This window comes from Temnothorax americanus, unplaced genomic scaffold (genome assembly GCF_048541705.1).
Source record: "Temnothorax americanus isolate GAGA-0224 unplaced genomic scaffold, ASM4854170v1 Scaffold257, whole genome shotgun sequence".
Classification (NCBI taxonomy): domain Eukaryota; kingdom Metazoa; phylum Arthropoda; class Insecta; order Hymenoptera; family Formicidae; genus Temnothorax; species Temnothorax americanus.
In genome coordinates this window covers 37,557-59,473 of record NW_027509398.1, presented here as the reverse complement: position 1 = coordinate 59,473, position 21,917 = coordinate 37,557, and the positions used below count along the sequence as shown (strand labels likewise).

Below are 21,917 nucleotides of genomic sequence, written 5' to 3'. Positions count from 1 at the left end.
GTAATTTTACGAGTTCTTCAAAAATTCATAAAGCCCAAAAAGTTTTTTTTTTTTTTTTTTTTCAAAATCGGCAGTTTTGCCGGGTTCGACAAAATTTCATAAGTCCCAAAAATTTTTTTTTTTTTTTTTAAATGGCATTTTCCCGAGTTCTGCAAAATTTATATCCCAAAAATTTATATAATATTTTTTTTTTTCATACATTGGCGTTTGCCGAATTTTTCCAAAATTTCATATACCAAAATAAGTTTTTATTTTTTTTTTTTCAAAATCGGCATTTTGCCGAGTTCTGCAAAATTTCATAAGTCCCAAAAAGTAATTTTTTTTTTATTCAAAATGGCAGTTTGCCGGAGTTCTGCAAAATTTCATAAGTCCAAAAAGTTTTTTATTTTTAATTTTTTAAATCGGCAGTTCTGCGGATTTTGCAAAATTTCAAAGTTCCAAAATATTTTTTTTTTTTTTTTTTTAATCGGCAGTTTTTCTCGCGAAGTTCTGCAAAATTTCATATTCTCAAAAAATTATTTTTTTTTTTTTCAAAAATTGCAGTTTCGCCGGAGTTCTGCAAAATTTCATAATCCCAAAAAGTTTTTTTTTTCAAAAATGCATTCTCCAGTTTGCAAATTTCTAAGTCCCAAAAGTTTTTTTTTTCAAAATGGATTTGCCGGAGTTCTGCAAAAATTTCTTGTCCAAAATTTTTTTCCCAAAATGTTTTCGGAGTTCGCAAAATTCTAATCCCAAAATTTTTTTTTTTTTCAAAAATCGGCATTTCGCCGGAGTTCTGCAAATTCATAAGCCAAAATATTTTTTTTTTTTTAATGGGTTTCTGAGGTCTGCAAATTCTAATCCCAAAAAGTATTTTTTTTTTTATCATTTTCGCGGATTTGCAAATTCATAGTCCAAAAAATGTTTTTTTTTTTCAAAAATCGGCAGTTTCGCGGATCTGCAATTTAGTCCAAGTTTTTTTTAAGAGTTCGGTTGCAAAATCATAGTCCCAAATTTTTTTTTTTAATGGCGTTCTGCCGGATTCGAAATTATCCAAAAGTATTTTTTTTCAAATCGGCAGTTCGCCGGAGTGCAATTTATAATCCCAAAGTATTTTTTTTTTTCAAATGCAGTTTTTCTGCAAAATTCATAAGTCCCAAAGTTTTTTTTTTTTTCAAATGCAGTTTGCCGGTTCTGCAAATTCATAGTCCCAAAAGTTTTTTTTTTAAATCGCAGTTTGCCGAGTTCTGCAAATTCATAAGTCCAAAAGTTTTTTTTTTTTCAATCGCAGTTCCGGAGTTCTGCAAATTTATAATCCAAAATTTTTTTCAAATCGCATTCTGATTCCAAATTATATCAAAAAGTTTTTTTTTAAATCAGTTTCCGTTCTGCAAATTTCAAATCCCAAAAGTTTTTTTTTTTCAAATCGGCAGTTTCGCCGGAGTTCGCAAAATTTCATAGTCCCAAAAATTTTTTTTTAAATGGCAGTTTCGCCGGAGTTCTGCAAAATTCATAAGTCCAAAAAGTATTTTTTTTTTTTTTTTTAAATGGCAGTTCTGCCGGAGTTCTGCAAATTTTATCCAAAATTTTTTTTCCAATCGATTCGGATCTGCAAAATTTATATCAAAATTTTTGAGTTTGCAAATTTATATCCAAAGTTTTTTTTTTAATCGGCAGTTGCCGATTCGCAATTATAAGTCCCAAAATTTTTTTTTTTCAAAATCGGCAGTTTCCGGTCTCAAATTTAATCAAAATTTTTTTTTTTAATCGGCATTGCCGGAGTTCTCAATTTCAAGTCCCAAAATTTTTTTTTTTTTTTTTAAATCGGCATTGCCGGATTCTGCAATTCATAGTCCAAATTTTTTTTTAATGCAGTTGCGATTCTGCAATTATCCAAAGTTTTTTTTTTTCAAATCGCAGTTGCCGGTTCTGCAAATTTATAAGTCCCAAAAAGTATTTTTTTTTAAACGGCAGTTGCGGAGTTCGCAATTTATAATCCCAAAGTTTTTTTTTCAATCGGCGTTGCCGAGTCTGCAATTCTATCCAAATTTTTTTTTAAAATCAGTTGCCGATTTGCAATTATAACCAAAATTTTTTTAATCGATTGCGATGCAATTCATAATCCCAAATTTTTTTTTAATCGCAGTTCCGGGTCTGCAATTCAATCCCAATTTTTTTTTAATGGCATTCCGGTAATCATAATCCCAAGTTTTTTTTTTTAAATGATTGCGGATTTGAATTTCTATCCCAAATTTTTTTTTCAAATCGATTGCCGTTCCAATTAAAGTCCAAATTTTTTTTTCAATCCAGTTTCGCCGGAGTTCAATTCATATCCAAAATTTTTTTTTCAAAAATCGGCAGTTCTCGCCGGAGTTCTGCAAAATTTCATAAGTCCCAAAAAGTATTTTTTTTTTTCAAAAATCGGCAGTTCTCGCCGGAGTTCTGCAAAATTTCATAAGTCCCAAAAAGTATTTTTTTTTTTTTTCAAAAATCGGCAGTTCTCGCCGGAGTTCTGCAAAATTTCATAAGTCCCAAAAAGTATTTTTTTTTTTTTCAAAAATCGGCAGTTCTCGCCGGAGTTCTGCAAAATTTCATAAGTCCCAAAAAGTATTTTTTTTTTTTTCAAAAATCGGCAGTTCTCGCCGGAGTTCTGCAAAATTTCATAAGTCCCAAAAAGTATTTTTTTTTTTTAAAAATCGGCAGTTTTCGCCGGAGTTCTGCAAAATTTCATAAGTCCCAAAAAGTATTTTTTTTTTTTTAAAAATCGGCAGTTTTCGCCGGAGTTCTGCAAAATTTCATAAGTCCCAAAAAGTATTTTTTTTTTTTAAAAATCGGCAGTTCTCGCCGGAGTTCTGCAAAATTTCATAAGTCCCAAAAAGTATTTTTTTTTTTTTCAAAAATCGGCAGTTCTCGCCGGAGTTCTGCAAAATTTCATAAGTCCCAAAAAGTATTTTTTTTTTTTTTCAAAAATCGGCAGTTCTCGCCGGAGTTCTGCAAAATTTCATAAGTCCCAAAAAGTATTTTTTTTTTTCAAAAATCGGCAGTTCTCGCCGGAGTTCTGCAAAATTTCATAAGTCCCAAAAAGTATTTTTTTTTTTTTTTAAATCGGCAGTTCTTGCCGGAGTTCTGCAAAATTTCATAAGTCCCAAAAAGTATTTTTTTTTTTTTTTCAAAAATCGGCAGTTTTCGCCGGAGTTCTGCAAAATTTCATAAGTCCCAAAAAGTATTTTTTTTTTTTTCAAAAATCGGCAGTTCTCGCCGGAGTTCTGCAAAATTTCATAAGTCCCAAAAAGTATTTTTTTTTTTTCAAAAATCGGCAGTTTTCGCCGGAGTTCTGCAAAATTTCATAAGTCCCAAAAAGTATTTTTTTTTTTTTCAAAAATCGGCAGTTTTCGCCGGAGTTCTGCAAAATTTCATAAGTCCCAAAAAGTATTTTTTTTTTTCAAAAATCGGCAGTTCTCGCCGGAGTTCTGCAAAATTTCATAAGTCCCAAAAAGTATTTTTTTTTTTTTCAAAAATCGGCAGTTCTCGCCGGAGTTCTGCAAAATTTCATAAGTCCCAAAAAGTATTTTTTTTTTTTCAAAAATCGGCAGTTTTCGCCGGAGTTCTGCAAAATTTCATAAGTCCCAAAAAATATTTTTTTTTTTTTCAAAAATCGGCAGTTCTCGCCGGAGTTCTGCAAAATTTCATAAGTCCCAAAAAGTATTTTTTTTTTTTTTTTCAAAAATCGGCAGTTCTCGCCGGAGTTCTGCAAAATTTCATAAGTCCCAAAAAGTATTTTTTTTTTTTTTTCAAAAATCGGCAGTTCTCGCCGGAGTTCTGCAAAATTTCATAAGTCCCAAAAAGTATTTTTTTTTTTTCAAAAATCGGCAGTTCTCGCCGGAGTTCTGCAAAATTTCATAAGTCCCAAAAAGTTTTTTTTTTTTTTTTTCAAAAATTGGCAATTTTTGCCGGAGTTCTGCAAAATTTCATAAGTCCCAAAAAGTATTTTTTTTTTTTTCAAAAATCGGCAGTTCTCGCCGGAGTTCTGCAAAATTTCATAAGTCCCAAAAAGTATTTTTTTTTTTTTCAAAAATCGGCAGTTCTCGCCGGAGTTCTGCAAAATTTCATAAGTCCCAAAAAGTATTTTTTTTTTTCAAAAATCGGCAGTTCTCGCCGGAGTTCTGCAAAATTTCATAAGTCCCAAAAAGTATTTTTTTTTTTTTTTTAAATCGGCAGTTCTCGCCGGAGTTCTGCAAAATTTCATAAGTCCCAAAAAGTATTTTTTTTTTTTTTAAAATTGGCAGTTCTCGCCGGAGTTCTGCAAAATTTCATAAGTCCCAAAAAATATTTTTTTTTTTTTTTTAATCGGCAGTTCTCGCCGGAGTTCTGCAAAATTTCATAAGTCCCAAAAAGTATTTTTTTTTTTTTTCAAAAATCGGCAGTTTTCGCCGGAGTTCTGCAAAATTTCATAAGTCCCAAAAAGTATTTTTTTTTTTTAAAAATCGGCAGTTTTCGCCGGAGTTCTGCAAAATTTCATAAGTCCCAAAAGTATTTTTTTTTTTTTTTTTTAATCGGCAGTTTTCGCCGGAGTTCTGCAAATTCATAGTCCCAAAAGTAGTTTTTTTTTTTTTTTTCAAAAATCGGCAAGTTTCTCGCCGGAGTTCTGCAAAATTTCATAAGTCCAAAAAGTATTTTTTTTTTTTCAAAAATCGGCAGTTTCGCCGGGAGTTCTGCAAAATTCATAAATCCCAAAAAGTATTTTTTTTTTTTTCAAAATCGGCAGTTCTCGCCGGAGTTCCTGCAAAATTTCATAAGTCCCAAAAAGTTTTTTTTTTTTTCCAAAAGTCGGCAGTTTTCGCCGGAAGTTCTGCAAAATGTCATAAGGTCCCAAAAATATTTTTTTTTTTTCAAAAATCGGCAGTTCTTCGCAGGAGTTCTGCAAAATTTCATAAGTCCCAAAAAGTATTTTTTTTTTAAATCGTTACTTTTCATTTCAGATGCCTATTTTAGCGGTTTTTTTTTCTTTATCATTTGGGGAAAGACAGTTATATTTAAGGGCATAGTAATGGGGAAATGCAGGACCCTATCGTGATGTAAATCAAAATTAAATTTTCCCATATATATACAATATATATAAAAGCTTTGATTCAATCATTTTTTGATTATTTTAAGTAGGAGCGCAATAAAAAAAGAGCGAGATTTTATTAACCAAACTTATCGTTTGATTGAAACAATTGTTACTTGAATACTTTTATTGACGAAGCACTGACCAAATTACCTCTGAACAATCGCGCATAGCATCACCTTTTCAATTCCTCCAATAAAAAAACGATGCTGTAAGTGACCTTTAAAGTTGGGAGGGCGCGAATGAACTCCTTGAATGAATTTCATATAAAATTTATGTTAAAAAACGGAAATATATCTATACATATATATATAAAAAATTTATGAATATAAATATAAACCGAATTCTTTCACAAATACAAATCCCAACACCTCAGTAGGGGTTTCAGGAAAAAGAAAAAAGAAAAGAATAACCCAAGATAAACAGATTAATGACTCTATGTCCTGCGATCAATCTTTATATAAGGTAAGAGGTTTTTTCCCAGAGTGGTCTTTGAATCCCGTGATGTTTTACTAAAGAAATAAATAACACACTGAGCTTTCTTTCGCAAGCACCGTTCGGGAAAAAATGCTTGGTTTCGGTGCGTGTGCGTGTGTGTGTGGTGGTGTGTGTGTGTGTGTGTGTGGGGTTGTGTGTGTCTGTGTGTACGTGGGTATACCGAGTATACTTTAAACTTAAATGCTTTTGCCATATTTCTTGAAGTTCATTTAAAAGGGACGATCTCAAGTCGTGTGTAGTAACAATCTTATCTAGTAACACTGTCCCCGGAAGAATCGGGTGCGCTGTGTAATATCTTTGTACAGTAACAAAAAGCAACGGATTTTATTTTTTACTTTTGTATCTATGTATTCTTCTTCGTTTTTTGTCTTGTACTTATGCAAACCCCGGACAACATTTTTTTCCGTTGCATGTCCTTTTTTTTCTTCTCTCTTCCTCTCATCTCTATCTCCTTCTTCTCTTTTCTTCTCATCTCTCTCTCCCCCCTTTTCTCTCTCTCTTCTCTTCCCTTTTTGATTTTGAACGCTTGACACCTTTTTATTTTTGAAATCCCCGTAGCTTTTTTGTCACTAGTATTTAAAAGGGGAACGAAGGGATCTTCATAATATTGAACCCCTTTTAGCACCCCTTACCCTAATCGTACAAAAAGTTTAATAATAATAAAAATAGTAATAAATAACAAAATAAAGAAAATTAAAAAAGGTACGATAATGTATAAATACCGTTTTCCTTACAAACGCGCAATTATACCCAACTTACAACAACAAAAAATAGTATCAGGTTCCTACTAAAAGTAAGCCTTTTTTTATGATGGAAGAATACCAGTGTAACATTTCCCCTGGATGCCAGTCGTTTAAATTTGGCCCTCTGAACCAATCAAAATTAGCCCAACTTGAAAAACCCAAAATGGCCACCGTACAAGTTGGTTTTGTGGAACCAAAGATCGCTTTTCCGCGCGGTATGTACCAGGTACCCCTTAGGCCTTATTGCGCTCGTTGTCGTCGACGTCGTCGAGTTACCAATGTTTTTTCGTGGTTCAGATGGTTGTAGCTTAGGCCCGTGATCGACGACAACAATCCGCTGTGGCAGAGAAAATTTTATCAGAGGTAACCTCGTTTTCACAGATTCCTATCGCAATTCGATTTTGGAATTTGGACCCTACCAAGACCTTCCAATCCCACCTAAGATGGCTTGCAGGTTTTTTTACGAGGAAATTGGGGGAAATAACCCCTAAACCCTTTCCCAAAAAGCAGCAAAATAATGACACGAATTTAAAATTTTTATGGCAAATTTCTTTAATAAGCAGCCAAAATTTTTGACACATTAACAGAATCCCTATGTACAAAACTAATAAGTTCCCAAAATTATTGCCTGTTAGGCGTATAAACATACATCAGTTTAGAAAGTGAATAAAGTATAACACAAAACCCATTTGAGGAAGAAAGAAACGAAATTTTAAAATAAATTAGTAATAAAGAAAATCAAGACTTTAAAAATTTTTGAAATAAAAAACAGAAACCAACATGGTTTTTGTTTTAGTTTAACCCTTATCTATTTTCCCTTTATACTTCCTTAAAATTTATTTAATATTCCTTTATATTCCCTTTATCTTAACTTTTTTAATTACCTTTCAACTTTTTTAAATTTTTTTTTCATATTACTTTCCCTTTTTTTTTTAAGTGGGAAAATTTCTACACGGGGGATCCCGGTTAGGCCCAATTTCCCCATACCCCAAAGGGGGAAACCCCCCCCCCCCCGGGCCGGGAAGGGGGGGGGGGAGGTCGTTTCCATCATGCACATCGCCCACTACGCATCGGGCCTCCGACAAAACCTACGGTGTTTTCGCTGCCTTTAGGGGGGGGCCCCCCAAACGTTTTTTTGCACCGGGAAATATATATTTTTTACCTTCGACTGCTTTTTACTTCCTTGCAATTTTTATATTCCTTCATACTTTTTTAACTTAATATTATTTTTCTATTTTACCTTTTTTTTTTTTTTTACAGGGGAAATTTCCAAAGACCCCTCATCCCGGGGGGAGGGCGAGGGTTTTGGGGAACTTTACCTGTGACCCCCGGCTAAGGACGGAGTGTAATTTTGGAACGCAATTTATAAAGCAAATATAGTATTATAGGGGAAAGATGGCATAAAATAGTAAAAAAAATATAAATGTAATAATAATATTAATTAACGTGATAATCTTTATATTATTTTTTTTTTTAAAAAAGTTTTTTATTTTTCCCAAGTTTTTTTTTTTACTCTTCCCCCTATTAATTTTTTGTATTTTATTAACGTATTTCAATTTTTTTTATATGTGTTTTAATTTTAGCCAATTTCGGGGTAATTTCTTTTGGTCTTCTTGTATTTGCCGCCTTTGCGCAAGTTTTACCTATTTTTCCTCTCCTTAAGAGTAAAGTAACCAGTAGTTTCATCTATTTTAAAAGTCGTACATTTTTGTATGGGCAATCTTAATTAAAGGGAAAGTTAAAAAGTTTAACTCTTGTAGATGCCATTATCAAATTTTTGAATAATATCGAAATCGATACTCCCGCGGAGAGAGTGGCCGTTTTTTTAATTTTTTGCCCGCGGAGGAGAGCCTGAAAACGCACGTTTATACCCCAAAAAATTCTTGTAATTTGAATTGACCTTTCTCTCGGCGCAGGGGTTTAAAAAACCTTTTGGGTATTGGAAGAAAAAAAAAAAAGACCCGTTGCAAAGGGGTTACCGATCGGAAAATTTAAATTTTTTTTGTCGATAAAAAAGTTTTAATTGTAACTTCCCCTTTAGGTAATCATTAACGGCGAAGCAACAAGCCTATGAAACGCTTCTTTATTTTTTTATTTAATTTTCCGATAATTTTATAACCAATTATTAATGATAATTTTTCGGTTGCTACATTGATTAGAGCAGCCGGGTAAGAGCCTCCTTAATTAAAATTATCTGGGTGACTCACAAACCTTTTTAATCACACTTCATAACTCTTCATACAAAATACAAACGATTCCGTATAAAAACTTTTATTAATTTATCTATTTCGGCTAAATGCATGGTGTAAAAATAATTAATTAATTACAATGGGTGCGTTCAGCCGATACTCTGCTAGCCTAGCAATCGTGAGCAGTCGCTCGTTTTCGCTCGTTTCCTCTCCTTTTAATCCATTGGGTCAAAGGAGAGAAAACGAGCGACTGCTCACGATTGCTAGGCTAGCGGAGTATCGGCTGAACGCACCCAATTAAACGAATGACTCACAAATCTTTTCAATTGCACTTCAAAAGTCTTCTTACGAAATACAAACGATTTCATATGGTACATTCTTTCCCGGATATTCATTTCCGGTCAAATACATACGAATCTGGGATCCCTGTCGTAAAGTCGGTGATTGGCCAAATGCCAACAAGATCTCGCGTCGGAAATGACGTCATAAAATGAAACGTTTTGATTGGATAACTCATGACGCGACGCGCGACGCGTATAGTGGGAACGCACCTTTACGACACAATTCTCATTGTAGACCGGGCTTAATAGTTCTTTACGGTTATGAAACTATTTTCCATAAAAAAAGAAGGGATAATGTTGGTAGCAACGAAAACCCCTAAATCAATACAATTTAAACTGCAGATTAGTCACATTGTGTAAGTAGTAATCTGTTAGGGCCCGGACACACACTTCTGCACAACGCATAATGCGTAAGCATAAGAAAATTGATTGGTCCATACACATGTGCATAAGAAAATAGACCAATCAATTTTCTTATGCTTACGCATTATGCCTTATGCAGAAGTGTGTGCTCCCCGCTTTATGGTGCGATCCCATATGGTACGGAACGTATGCGCAATGTGGAATTGGCGGAACGCTCGTGATTGATGGTTCGACCTTTTTTACGTTCGTTCCGCCGACATTTATCCGCAAGTTTTTATTTTATCCGCACTGATCGTGCGGAAACTGCGGAAGCATACTTGTGTGCGAGTATGAAAAGACAAAATGTCAGAATCTCAACAGAGATCCGTAAGAATATTATTAAAAACTATTTAAATTTGGTAATGCTGGGTCTACAATGCGAGTCGCAAAGTCGTGAGTCGCAAGAATTGACCAATCATAGTCGATTATTCTCCTCAAATTCGATTATGATTTGGTCAATTCTTACGACTCACCCCTAAGAGCAAAGTTGACAGAATGCGGTAAGTCGACTTTTATAAGTCGACTTCTAGTCGGCTTCTAAAAATGGCAGAAAGTCGACTAAAAGTCGATTTCTAAATAGGCGACTTCTAAAAATAGCGAAAAGTCGACTAAAGGTGCGAATTCATGGGACGCTCGTTTGAGGGTGCCATTACATGGAGCGCGGAAACGCGGAAACGCGGAAGCGCGGAAGACAAAATTTACTAGATTTCCGTCGATCCGTTCCGTCTGTTTTGAATGCCTTAATATTACATGGAGCATATTTTGAGCGGAAAAGCGGAACGGAGAATTATAAAATATTAATTTTTAACGGTATTTATTGATTAAAATGCTTGTATTCAATAGATAAGCTGAAAAGATAAGCATATTAATAAAAATTGCAATGAATTAAGTGAACACAATTTTAAGAAATGAATACAAATGTCTATTTGTCACTATACTGTTCCGCTTTTCCGCGCAAATTGTGCTCCATGTAATATAAGGAGAAACAAACTCGCGGAACGAACGCGTCAAAATCCGTTGTCAACGCGGATACAGTATACTCAATCAAATTTCGGAGCTGTTTAATCACATTGAAAAAAAAAGCTTTTACACATACTCTTCGATTACTTTATTATTTAATAAAAGTGGCAGTATAATATTATAGATCCAAACATCATGTTGATGGTTATTATGAAGTATATCTTATATGCAAGCCAGGGTACATACATAGGCTGCGTTAAGTACTGGCAGTGAATATCGAAACGCAGCCATACATACATACACGATAATAGCGGATTCCGCTTTTCCGTTCAAACGTGCGGGACTCAACTCGCGGAAACGCGGAATCTAGTTACTATTCTGTTCCGCGCTTCCGCGTTTCCGCGTTTCCGCGCTCCATGTAATGGCACCCTCGTCATAAGTCATAAGTGAATCGACCAATCAACGTAGGGTGTTGATAAGATGACAACTCAGCATTCGTTCTACTGAACGGTGACCGTGGTCATAACCGAGTCGTATCCCAGTCATATTGGCCAAATGCCAATATTTATGACGCGGTCGCGTTCAGTAGAACGACTGCTGAGTTGTCATCTTACCAACACTCTACGTTGATTGGTCGATTCACTTATGACTTACGACTTACGATACAACTCATTGTAGACCGGGCTTAACGTGATCTTCCGATTAAACTGACGCTTCGTCTTTTATTTTTAGTTAGAAAGAGATGCAGAGTGGGTTAAATCGGAGGATCACGTTAAGGTAGTCGTCTCGTCAGAACATGTATTAGATAAAGTTTTCGATTTTGGATTTTATATCAAATTATATGATCAGCTTTGCAGTCGATTTTTTCTGTAGCTCCTTACCGACTATTTACTCTAGAAAATCGATCTCGAAAATCTCAAATTTTGCATTACTTCATACAGACGGCACGAAAAAGAAAGCTCTATCACGGTTTCAATCACATATTTTCGCATTTTTCGATTAGATAAAGTGAGAAAAAACATTGTTTTTGTACATTAGATTTCGAAGAATTCGATGCAACCATAAAATATATAGTTTACCGGAGATTTCGCTGCTAATTTTTTAGTTTATTTTAGTGAAAATGCGGTAATCGAGCAGACATTTTTTGGTCGAGGTGAAGTTGAGAAGACTTGGCAACGCCGAAGGCTAATCACTGTAGTTGCAGGTTATGAGGCTCGTCTTTCTTAGCCGACGTGGATAGTGATTGACACCCCTGTCATGCGTTTTGAAACTCAGTAATTGTCAAAATTCAATCGAAAAGGAGATGTAACTTCACTTGTAACCTTTCTTGACGACTCGCATGATCAGCTGATCAAAACGGAGTCAAATGAGAAAAATCACATAATTTGGAAAAAGTAACATACTTTGTCACGTATGAAATTTTACACCATAATTCATAAAATTATTTTTCCCTTAGCAAAAATTGCCTGAAATATATTTCTGAACGTGAAAACCAACAAACAGTCACATGACTAGCACGTAGCGAGACGCCTACCTTAATCGGAGACTGTGATATCGGCCCTTTTAGGGTTTAAGATCGGTATTCATAATCAGATCGATCTTATTTCAAGACCGTCTTAAGTAATATCTTAAGATGTTAATACGGCTCTGTGATTGGTTAATGACATCTTAAGATTGTACTTAAGATGGTCTTAAATATTAAGAACCGACAAAGTCCCGGACACACACTTCTGCACAACGCATAATGCGTAAAGCGGGGAGCACACACTTCTGTACAACGCATAATGCGTAAGCATAAGAAAATTGATTGGTCCATACACATGTGCATAAGAAAATAGACCAATCAGTTTTCTTATGCTTACGTATTATGCGTTGTGCAAAAGTGTGTGCTCCCCGCTTAAAGGCTATCGCACACAAAATTGCATAGGCTGCATAAGCATAGCATAAGACCGCTGGACCAATGAGCATCTTATGTAAATCAATATGGCGACTCTATGCTGGATGCTCATTGGTCCAGCGGTTTTATGCTATGCTTATGTTAAGCATTATTCTCCTTGAGCTCGAAGAATAATCAAGTGTGATTGGTCTATTTTCTTACGGTCTTACGGTTATGACTAAAACTTTAAGGCCGTGGCACATAGAAAAACTTAAGCAGTAAAACTCAAGCAGTAAGCAAATCAGCCAATCACAATTAAGAACTTAAGGCACGGCCCTAAGCGGTAGCAAATCCATACCGTTGATTTCTTACTGCTTAAATTTTACTGGTTAAGTTTTTCTATGTGCCAAGGCCCTTATTACGTGCAATGGCCATCCTGAAGTATCGGGCTCGAATTTGATTGGATCCGATAATGTTGCATTATTCCACAAGTGTGCAATATAGTGTGCTCTTCTCATTTGCTGCAGAAGCTCGGTGTAGCAAGGTGCGGCAAACAGGAAGCGTCGAAGTTTTTTAAATTTTTTTTTAAAAAAGCTTCGTCAGTATTTTTAATTTTGTAATTTTGGAGGAACATTTGAAACCTAACCTAACATTATTGATTTTTTTATTCGCCTCATACCCGTACATGCTACAAACGAATGACTCTATTTTCGCAAAAGTATCGTCCATATCGATCGACATATCTCCTAAGCTAGCGAATGCTTTCTGAAATTCTTCTTTTTTTGCAAATATTTTAAATGGACGCTGTTTACCTTTCCTAAAAAATGCAGGATTATAGTCGCAACCGGTAAACGCATGAAATCCCGGCAATGCTTTGCATAGATCTAATCCTAAAAGTTCGTGAAGCGCATTTACATCGATAACATGCCGACTACTGGAGACTCTACATTCAATATAAATTTTCGCTGTTATTTTATGCAAATTACCTAACATAATTACAAGAATATCTGTATTCGAGCATTTGAATACAACATTATAATCTGAATTTATTTTAGACGCATGGTAAACAATTTTAGTGTCAGCCTCTTCGTGCGAAGCACAACAAAAATCAGGATTTTGCGCTCGAACGACATTACCATTTACATTAACGCTGTACGAATAACAATCAATAAAATTTAATAAAATGGTCTTATTTTTTATAAAAGGGGCTACATCATTACTTTGCCAGTGTGAAATTAGGAAAAGGACAAGAGCTTCTTTAAATTTGTCGTTCCTAAGTTCTTTGGCAAAATCATGTGTCCTATTAGCTTGTTCCGGACCAGAGATGTCGACGTACTCATGGTTACTACTGAAACCTCCCCTCAACGAACGTTCATAATCTTTAATAGACGGCGAGCAGTAGCGATCAAAAACTATATGCACACATGAAGCATTATAACTCATAAGAATCTGTAAAAATTTTTTTGAAATGTTGCCGAACAATTTTGGTACATCTTTCATAGAGTGAATTAAAAAAAAAACCGTCAACAATTACAACATCGATGTGGGTCGGTAAAGCACTGTCATTTTGCAGAATTTTCATCATAGCCGATTTTTCTGTTATACAAATCGTGCCATCTAAATGACATAATGAAGTAGGCATCGGAGTCATCGGAAACGGAAACATTTTTTCTATATCTGTCGCCTCTTCCATAGAAATCCCTAACATTTGACCGAGTAAATCGCGTTGCATGCAAACTTTCTGTACTTTATGGTTGATTGTTATTTTTTGCCTTTTATTGCAACTTGTAAAATTAATTATTTTATTCTGCTTTATGACAGATTCAAATCGACGATCATCTTGTGAACACTCGAAAATAAATTGATCTTGCAATTCCTGTCCTTTTTTTTCAACATTTAGAAGAAAATCAGCTACAGCTTCAGGCGCGCAGCAACCAGTTTTTATATTGTATAATAAATCGTTGTTCATTTCTGCGCAATCGAAAGGATTCACATTATTTTTTAGTACATTCATAAATGCAAGTAAATTAGCAGAATCTTTCATGATTTGATGTTTTTCCAAACTAGATGTCGCATCCTGAATTTTTTTTAATCCACTAATCTATATCCACTTCATCTATAATCCCCTCATAAAACTTTGTCTATTTTATACTTTTCGAACTCGAACATTCAGAAATTTATTTTTCACTTATATTTCAACATTTCAATATGCTTTTATTAAAGATAATAAAAATCACGCAAAATGTTACTAAAGTTACGATACAAAATTAATTAAATTTATTAATTTTTCTCAATTGACTTCTGAAATTTTAATAATAGTTCCTTTAGTCCTTTATGAATATTCAGATAAATTGTCAGTGGTGCTATGAAATATGTAAGTATGGTGTGAAAATCAAGAGAAAAGCGATCGGTCCACTGGGCGCTGCGCGCCGCGCGCCGAAAGACGCTCTCGCACTTTGCACCCGATTTTCTCATGATCGCTTCCACTTTGCCTTCTGACACTTTGCACTTAGTTTATTCTATACGTAAACAATACAAATGCAAATTGTCAGAAGTGCCTCTTAATATGTAAATTTTCCGAAATTTTTCGCAATTTTGGCAGCTTCTGACAACCCTTTAGCTTCTACTTACTCTTCTGACAATTTTTTTCCTGCTTTTTTCATACTCCTCGATACCTATGCAAATTTTCAACCGTGCCGATCGATAGTTTTTTTTGTTGAAAAATTTACACGTTTGATCGCCCGCCCACCCACATAGCTTCCAGTCCGCCTTTTGACGGTCGGGCTTTCGCTTTGCCGGCAGCAATCGAACCTTTTCCAGGTAAGATATTTCATGGACCGAGGCATGTTGCTTTTTCCGTTGCCAGCTCTCCGGCTATAAAGGCTGCGTTTGGGGAGCGCGCTATTAGCGCTATTTGCTTATTCTATCCTTGTTCTGCACTTGATGATCGATAAAGATAGAATGATGCAACAGCGCTAATAGCGCGCTCCCCAAACGCACCCAAAAACTCATCACAGATGTCAATTTTCTTTAGTGCAATGGACATCCTACTAGAGGTAACTCAGACTGCAATTCTTGAAGCGCGTAGCTCATGTGAAATACAGTATCAGAATTGATGGATTCTACTTTAACAATGTCTAATATCGTTTTTTCCATTAGTTGTACCAATTTTATCAAGTCGTCAGATGGATGAATCAGATATCCTCGAGATAGCAATGCAATCATCCGATGGTCCTTACAATTTGGTGATGCTCGCAAACTTTGAATGCAGTCATTACATTTAGTCCACTTTCCGGCTTTTCAAACTACATATCCAGCCATGTATTCGATAATAGAAAAAGAAGGATCTTGTGTTGCCATTTCTTTGTTTGCAATTTGTTTATTTATCTGATCCATATTATCGTTGTTGGGTTTGCCGTGTTCGATGATACTGTCCATAATCTTATCCATTCTAATCGTCCAGCCTGACTTGCAGGTATGTTTCTTAGATAGCAATGCCTGATGATCAGATTTCATCACGTCATGATTTTCTGATATTGATCGAAATGTGATGTATGTCTTGTAATCATATTGTGATGATACACATCATGAGTACAAGTTAACATGTATATGAAGAAGGACCCCGCACAAAATCGTAGGATTTTGGACCTCACTGAAAATTTCTGAAACTTTGATATGTTACAGGTTATGACCTCCTGATCAAAAGTCCTCATGGGTGCAAGACTAAAAAATGGATAGATTTTGAGATATAGAGGTTAGAAGGTCATCAACTGCTTCTACGAGCGCCACTCGGCGCGCGTATTTTTGACTGTATTCGTGTGTGTTTATACATGTGTGTGTGTGTGTTTGTTAATATGTGGGGCATACTTTGCGTTTGCGTTACCGTCGGCATCAGCGTGATCCGATGTGCACCGCGGGGAGGTCGCCGAATCGGGTTTAGCACATCATTTGGCCCTGAAAAGGGGCGATTAGATTCCAGATTTTTTGTTGTTTTACGTACCTTACATTTACGTAAAGTCGTAAAAAAGATTACCTTATGGCTTGACTTATATATTATATTAGTTGCCCCACACAGCACACGATGTCCATTGGACGTCCATAGACGTCCATAGACGTCCAATGGATATCGTGTGTTGTGTAGGGCTCTAGACAACTTCTATGTTTTCATTTGCTAGTAAAGGTCTGTTTCCAGCATCCAGTACATGATGTAAGATAGTTGTTGGGGGATACTTGACATTCTGTTCGTGTCGAGCATAACCTAAGTACCATAGTGCGCTAGCGACATGCGCACACGATCCAAGTGTGTTCTTGTTGCAGTGTTCTTGCACCACACTTACAAGTGCAATAGTATCCCATTATCGGTGGATCATCATTGTCGTTATCATTATTGTAAAATATCCATAACTGATACCTAGTCCGATTTTGGTGTCTTGAATGTATTCTTAGTCTTAGCAAGTTTGGCTCTAATCTGTTTTGGTCATACTCAAATACCTCATTAGCTTCTCTCTGACGTTTGTCCTGTATATATCCTGGCGCCAGATTCACTTGATATACACCAAAACAAAGATCACGCAGATATTGCAAATCAAAATGTGGAAAATCTTGAACTTGATTTTCATCAAGAAGAACCCACTGTCCACGCCTATTAAGGAGGCTCTTACCCGGCTGCTCTAATCAATGTAGCAACCGAAAAATTATCATTAATAATTGGTTATAAAATTATCGGAAAATTAAATAAAAAAATAAATAATGATTTTTACATAGTGTAAGAGTAAGTTATATGTTCTATTAGTGTAAATATTAAAATTTATACAATAAGTCAGTTGACTACGTCAGTGCTAAAGAGCAGAACATGCGCGTGTCACAACGTCGTCTGTAGCAGTCTGCAGCTAAGTGAGGTGTAGCCGTGTAGCGTTGTAGCGAATGATGCGATGAAGAGATGGAGCCAAAAGAAAGATATAACGTGAGAATGCTGAGAGGGAAAATGAAAGGAAAATTCGCGAAAATAAAAGTTGTCAATGCGCGAGAGAATAATTATGCCGCTACCATACAGCGCAGAGAAAAGACATGTGCAAGTGAGGTTAGAAACTTCGCGCTATTTTGACACTCGGAAGATCATTCGCCTAACCTGTCGTACGTCATATTAAAACTACAATATCTTTTATAACTCATCGTCAACACCAAGTTTTCTTCTTATCATTAGAAAGATTATTATTTTAACTACAATTCCTTAGTTTTTTGTTTACCTGGCTCGCAAACTTGCCAAGAAAATACATCACTTCCGGTAAAAATTTTAGTGTTTACCATATGCCCTGTGTTAAAAATGCGAATTTCAATACTGATATTTTTACAGTTTTTATCGTCAACCTATGCTCAAGTTTTGGGCATCGGTCCGTTGTGGTTCACTTTACAACATATATTAATTTCATAAAGATCTGTCATATTATGATCGAGGTAAGAGCCTCCTTAAACAAGTTGTCTACTTCAACTCTTGCTTTCAGGACATTAACTTTCTGCGCTCTTTGTAACATCGCTCTTGCTGAATCTTCATTTGCTCTTTCCATTATGATAGGTTCATGAAATCTATTTATTAATCCACCAGCTATACCATAAAAATCTTTAAGATTTAAAACATGAGCATATGGAATTACCTTATCAAAGAATTTGAATATGGATTTCAGATGGCCATTACGAGGTTGGACTATCCATCTTGAGTTCGTAAGTAACCGAGAACGGTTTGCATCTTCAGTTGAAAGTTGGCGTTTGTTGCGCTGTAAAAATGCTGGTATTTCATAGCGAATTCCGATTCCTTCCAGAAAATCAGTGGCATCCCTGTACCCCCGATCGACAAGAACAATATCATTTTCTTCAAACCATGCTCTCATTCCTTTTACGTCATCGTTAAACTCTTTGAGAAGCATAGCTGCATCATTATTTCGTGCATCGGAAAAATACGGACCTTGTATGGTTAAGATGTAACCATCTGGTGCTACTAATAAAGCTGGTTTTAAAAGATGATGCTCTTTGTGCATACAAAACGTTTGACGGAGAACGCGAAAGTTGAAACTTTTTTCTACTTTGGTGTAGGTACCATCAATCATTACTATTGCCCTGCGAGTTTCTGGCTGTGGATTGTAAAGGCGATTTGAAAAGTCAGTAACGTGTCTTTGAATGTAAGTATTTCTGTCAATAGCACCGAATCCGATATTTTCAGGTACAAATCTTAAAGCGAGAGACTGCCGAACAGTGCTTATAGCAAGACTAACTGATTGTCGAGTAGGATACTGAAAGATTATTTTAAGTAATACATCTGTAACGCCCTGCCGTAGTTTACATTAAAAAGTTAAGAGGTGTTTTTTTTGTACATATCTAGAGCCACCTTGTACTGGGATGGGATCGCAATATTCATAAAGCTCATTGAATTGAGCTTTCGTTAATGAAGTCAAATCCTTGAATTCATCATCTGAAAAATCAGTCTCATTATTGTATTTCGCATTTATATGTTTATTTGCGCCAGCCCTGAGTCCTTGCAGAAAATGTAATAGCTCTTTACCTTTGAGAATATAGGGTCTATTGAATGACTGTAACCCATCAATGAAAGCATTTAAAACTTGATCATTCTCATCTAAATGGTGGATGCATGTTCTCGTGAATTTAGGGACAAAAATATTAACTTTAACGAAAATATTTACTCGAGCCTGTAATGATAACCTATGAAGATTATTTTGAGCATTGCAGATAAAACAAGAATGCCCCCAGGCACCTCTTACTACGTTTAAACGTATGCAATTAAAATCCTGCTCCAAAATTCTTATTTCATTTGCTATGGCAATGTTGCACTGGTTACAAATGCGAGTACCATCATTACATTCTTGGGGTGGATTATTGGCCTTCTGACGCATAAAAGTGGCTATTTCACATTTATGAGCATTATTTTCACCATTTATTCTGTTCATCTGAGCCGGTGGTGCTTGCCTATTACATACATAACAACTTAGTCTGTTTCTAAAAGCCATTGACTGCTGTTCTCTTCAATGATACAATAAAATGAGACTGATATTTCAAAAACGCTGGACGATTCAGATGTATATCCTATTCTAATATGAGACAATTGACCACTAATAACCAAACCAATTAGGACCAAAGGTTACCTCAATTGACCACTAATACCAAATATGACCAACGATTACCTTAGTTGACCAGTAATACCAAGTATGACCAACGATTACCTCAGATGAACAGAATAAATGGTGAAAATAATGCTCATAAATGTGAAATAGCCACTTTTATGCGTCAGGAGGCCAATAATCCACCCCAAGAATGTAATGATGGTACTCGCATTTGTAACCAGTGCAACATTGCCATAGCAAATGAAATAAGAATTTTGGAGCAGGATCCTAATTGCATACGTTTAAACGTAGTAAGAGGTGCCTCGGGGCATTATCTGCAATGCTCGAAATAATCTTCATAGGTTATCATTACAGGCTCGAGTAAATATTTTCGTTAAAGTTAATATTTTTGTCCTTGAATTCACGAGAACATGCATCCACCATTTAGATGAGAATGATCAAGTTTTAAATGCTTTTATTGATGGGTTACAGTCATTCAATAGACCCTATATTCTCAGAGGTGAAGAGCTATTACATTTTCTGCAAGGACTCAAGGCTTGCGCAAATAAACATATAAATGCGAAATACAATAATGAGACTGATTTTTCAGATGATGAATTCAAGGATTTGACTTCATTAACGAAAGCTCAATTCAATGAGCTTTATGAATATTGCGCTCCCATCCCAGTACAAGGTGGTTCTAGATATGTACAAAAAAAATACCTCATAACTTTTTAATGTAAACTACGGCAGGGCGTTACAGATGTATTACTTAAAATAATCTTTCAGTATCCTACTCGACAATCAGTTAGTCTTGCTATAAGCACTGTTCGGCAGTCTCTCGCTTTAAGATTTGTACCTAAAAATATCGGATTCGGTGCTATTGACAGAAATACTTACATTCAAAGACACGTTACTGACTTTTCAAATCGCCTTTACAATCCACAGCCAGAAACTCGCAGGGCAATAGTAGTGATTGATGGTACCTATACCAAAGTAGAAAAAAGTTCCAACTTAAATTTCGCGTTCTCCGTCAAACGTTTTGTATGCACAAAGGGCATTATCTTTTAAAACCAGCTTTATTAGTAGCACCAGATGGTTACATCTTAGCCATACAAGGTCCGTATTTTTTGTATTAAAGAGTTTAACGATGACGTAGAGGGAATGAGAGCATGGTTTGAAGAAGGTGATATTGTTCTTGTCGATCGGGGGTACAGGGATGCCACTGATTTTCTGGAAGGAATCGGAATTCGCTATGAAATATCAGCATTTTTACAGGGCAACGAACGCCAACTTTCAACTGAGGATGCAAACCGTTCTCGGTTACTTACGAAGTCAAGATGGATAGTCGAATCTCGTAATGGCCATCTGAAATCCATATTCAAATTCTTTGATAAGGTAGTTCTATATGCTCATGTTTTAAATCTTAAAGATTTTTATGGTATAGTTGGTGGATTAATAAATACATTTCATGAACCTATCATAATGGAAAGAGCAAATGAAGATTCAGCAAGAGCGATGTTACAAAGAGCGCAGGAAGTTAATGTCCTGAAAGCAAGAGTTGAAGTAGACAACTTGTTTAATAGGCGTGGACAGTGGGTTCTTCTTGATGAAAATCAAGTTCAAGATTTTCCACATTTTGATTTGCAATATCTGCGTGATCTTTGTTTTGGTGTATATCAAGTGAATCTGGCGCCAGGATATATACAGGACAAACGTCAGAGAAAAGCTAATGAGGTATTTGAGTATGACCAAAACAGATTAGAGCCAAACTTGCTAAGACTAAGAATACATTCAAGACACCAAAATCGGACTAGGTATCAGTTATGGATATCTTACAATAATGATAACGACATTGATGATCCACCGATAATGGGATACTATTGCACTTGTAAGTGTGGTGCAAGAACACTTGGATCGTGTGCGCATGTCGCTAGCGCACTATGGTACTTAGGTTATGCTCGACACGAACAGAATGTCAAGTATCCCCCAACAACTATCTTACATCATGTACTGGATGCTGGAAACAGACCTTTACCAGCAGATGAAAACATAGAAGTTGTCTAGAGCCCTACACAACACACGATATCCATTGGACGTCCATAGACGTCGTGTGCTGTGTGGGGCAACTAATATAATGTATAAGTCAAGCCATAAGGTAATCTTTTTTACGACTTTACGTAAATGTAAGGTACGTAAAACAACAAACAATCTGGAATCTAATCGGCCCTTTTCAGGGCCAAATGATGTGCTAAACCCGATTCGGCAACCTCCCCGTGGTGCACATCGGATCACGCTGATGCCAACGGTAACGCAAACGCAAAGTATGCCCCACATATTAACAAACACACACACACACATGTATAAACACACACGAATACAGTCATAAAAATACGCGCGCCGAGTGGCGCTCGTAGAGGCAGTTGATGACCTTCTAACCTCTATATCTCAAAATCTATCCATTTTTTAGTCTTGCACCCATGAGGACTTTTGATCAGGAGGTCATAACCTGTAACATATCAAAGTTTCAGAAATTTTCAGTGAGGTCCAAAATCCTACGATTTTGTGCGGGGTCCAAATATGAGCTCAGATATTGACGTTATTTAGCCAACTCATGATAATCACATGCTGACGAGCGCTAGTATCGCACGCTGCCGCGACGCGGCTATACCACGCGTCACTTTCTCGTAATAAAAAATTATCACGCACTAGT

At 35.9% G+C, this 21,917-nt stretch overlaps 2 long non-coding RNA genes across 5 annotated transcripts; one reads left to right on the top strand and one right to left on the bottom strand.

The window, feature by feature from the left end:
- Positions 1-14,533: 14,533 nt before the first annotated feature.
- On the bottom strand, positions 14,534-16,568 carry LOC143899126 (uncharacterized). Its single transcript, XR_013257396.1, has 2 exons — positions 16,129-16,568; positions 14,534-16,049 (listed from the first exon to the last, which is right to left on the bottom strand). It is a non-coding gene; the product is annotated as an uncharacterized LOC143899126 (long non-coding RNA).
- A 20-nt stretch (positions 16,569-16,588) lies between these two features.
- LOC143899125 (uncharacterized) lies at positions 16,589-21,576 on the top strand. 4 transcript variants are annotated; one of them, XR_013257394.1, is made up of 5 exons: positions 16,589-17,175; positions 17,449-17,549; positions 20,791-20,941; positions 21,022-21,362; positions 21,442-21,576. It is a non-coding gene; the product is annotated as an uncharacterized LOC143899125 (long non-coding RNA). The 4 variants fall into 4 exon arrangements; XR_013257395.1 differs by lacking the exons at positions 20,791-20,941; positions 21,022-21,362; positions 21,442-21,576 and adding exons at positions 17,777-17,813; positions 17,912-18,757; XR_013257392.1 differs by lacking the exons at positions 17,449-17,549; positions 20,791-20,941; positions 21,022-21,362; positions 21,442-21,576 and adding exons at positions 17,777-17,813; positions 17,912-18,757.
- Positions 21,577-21,917: the final 341 nt, after the last annotated feature.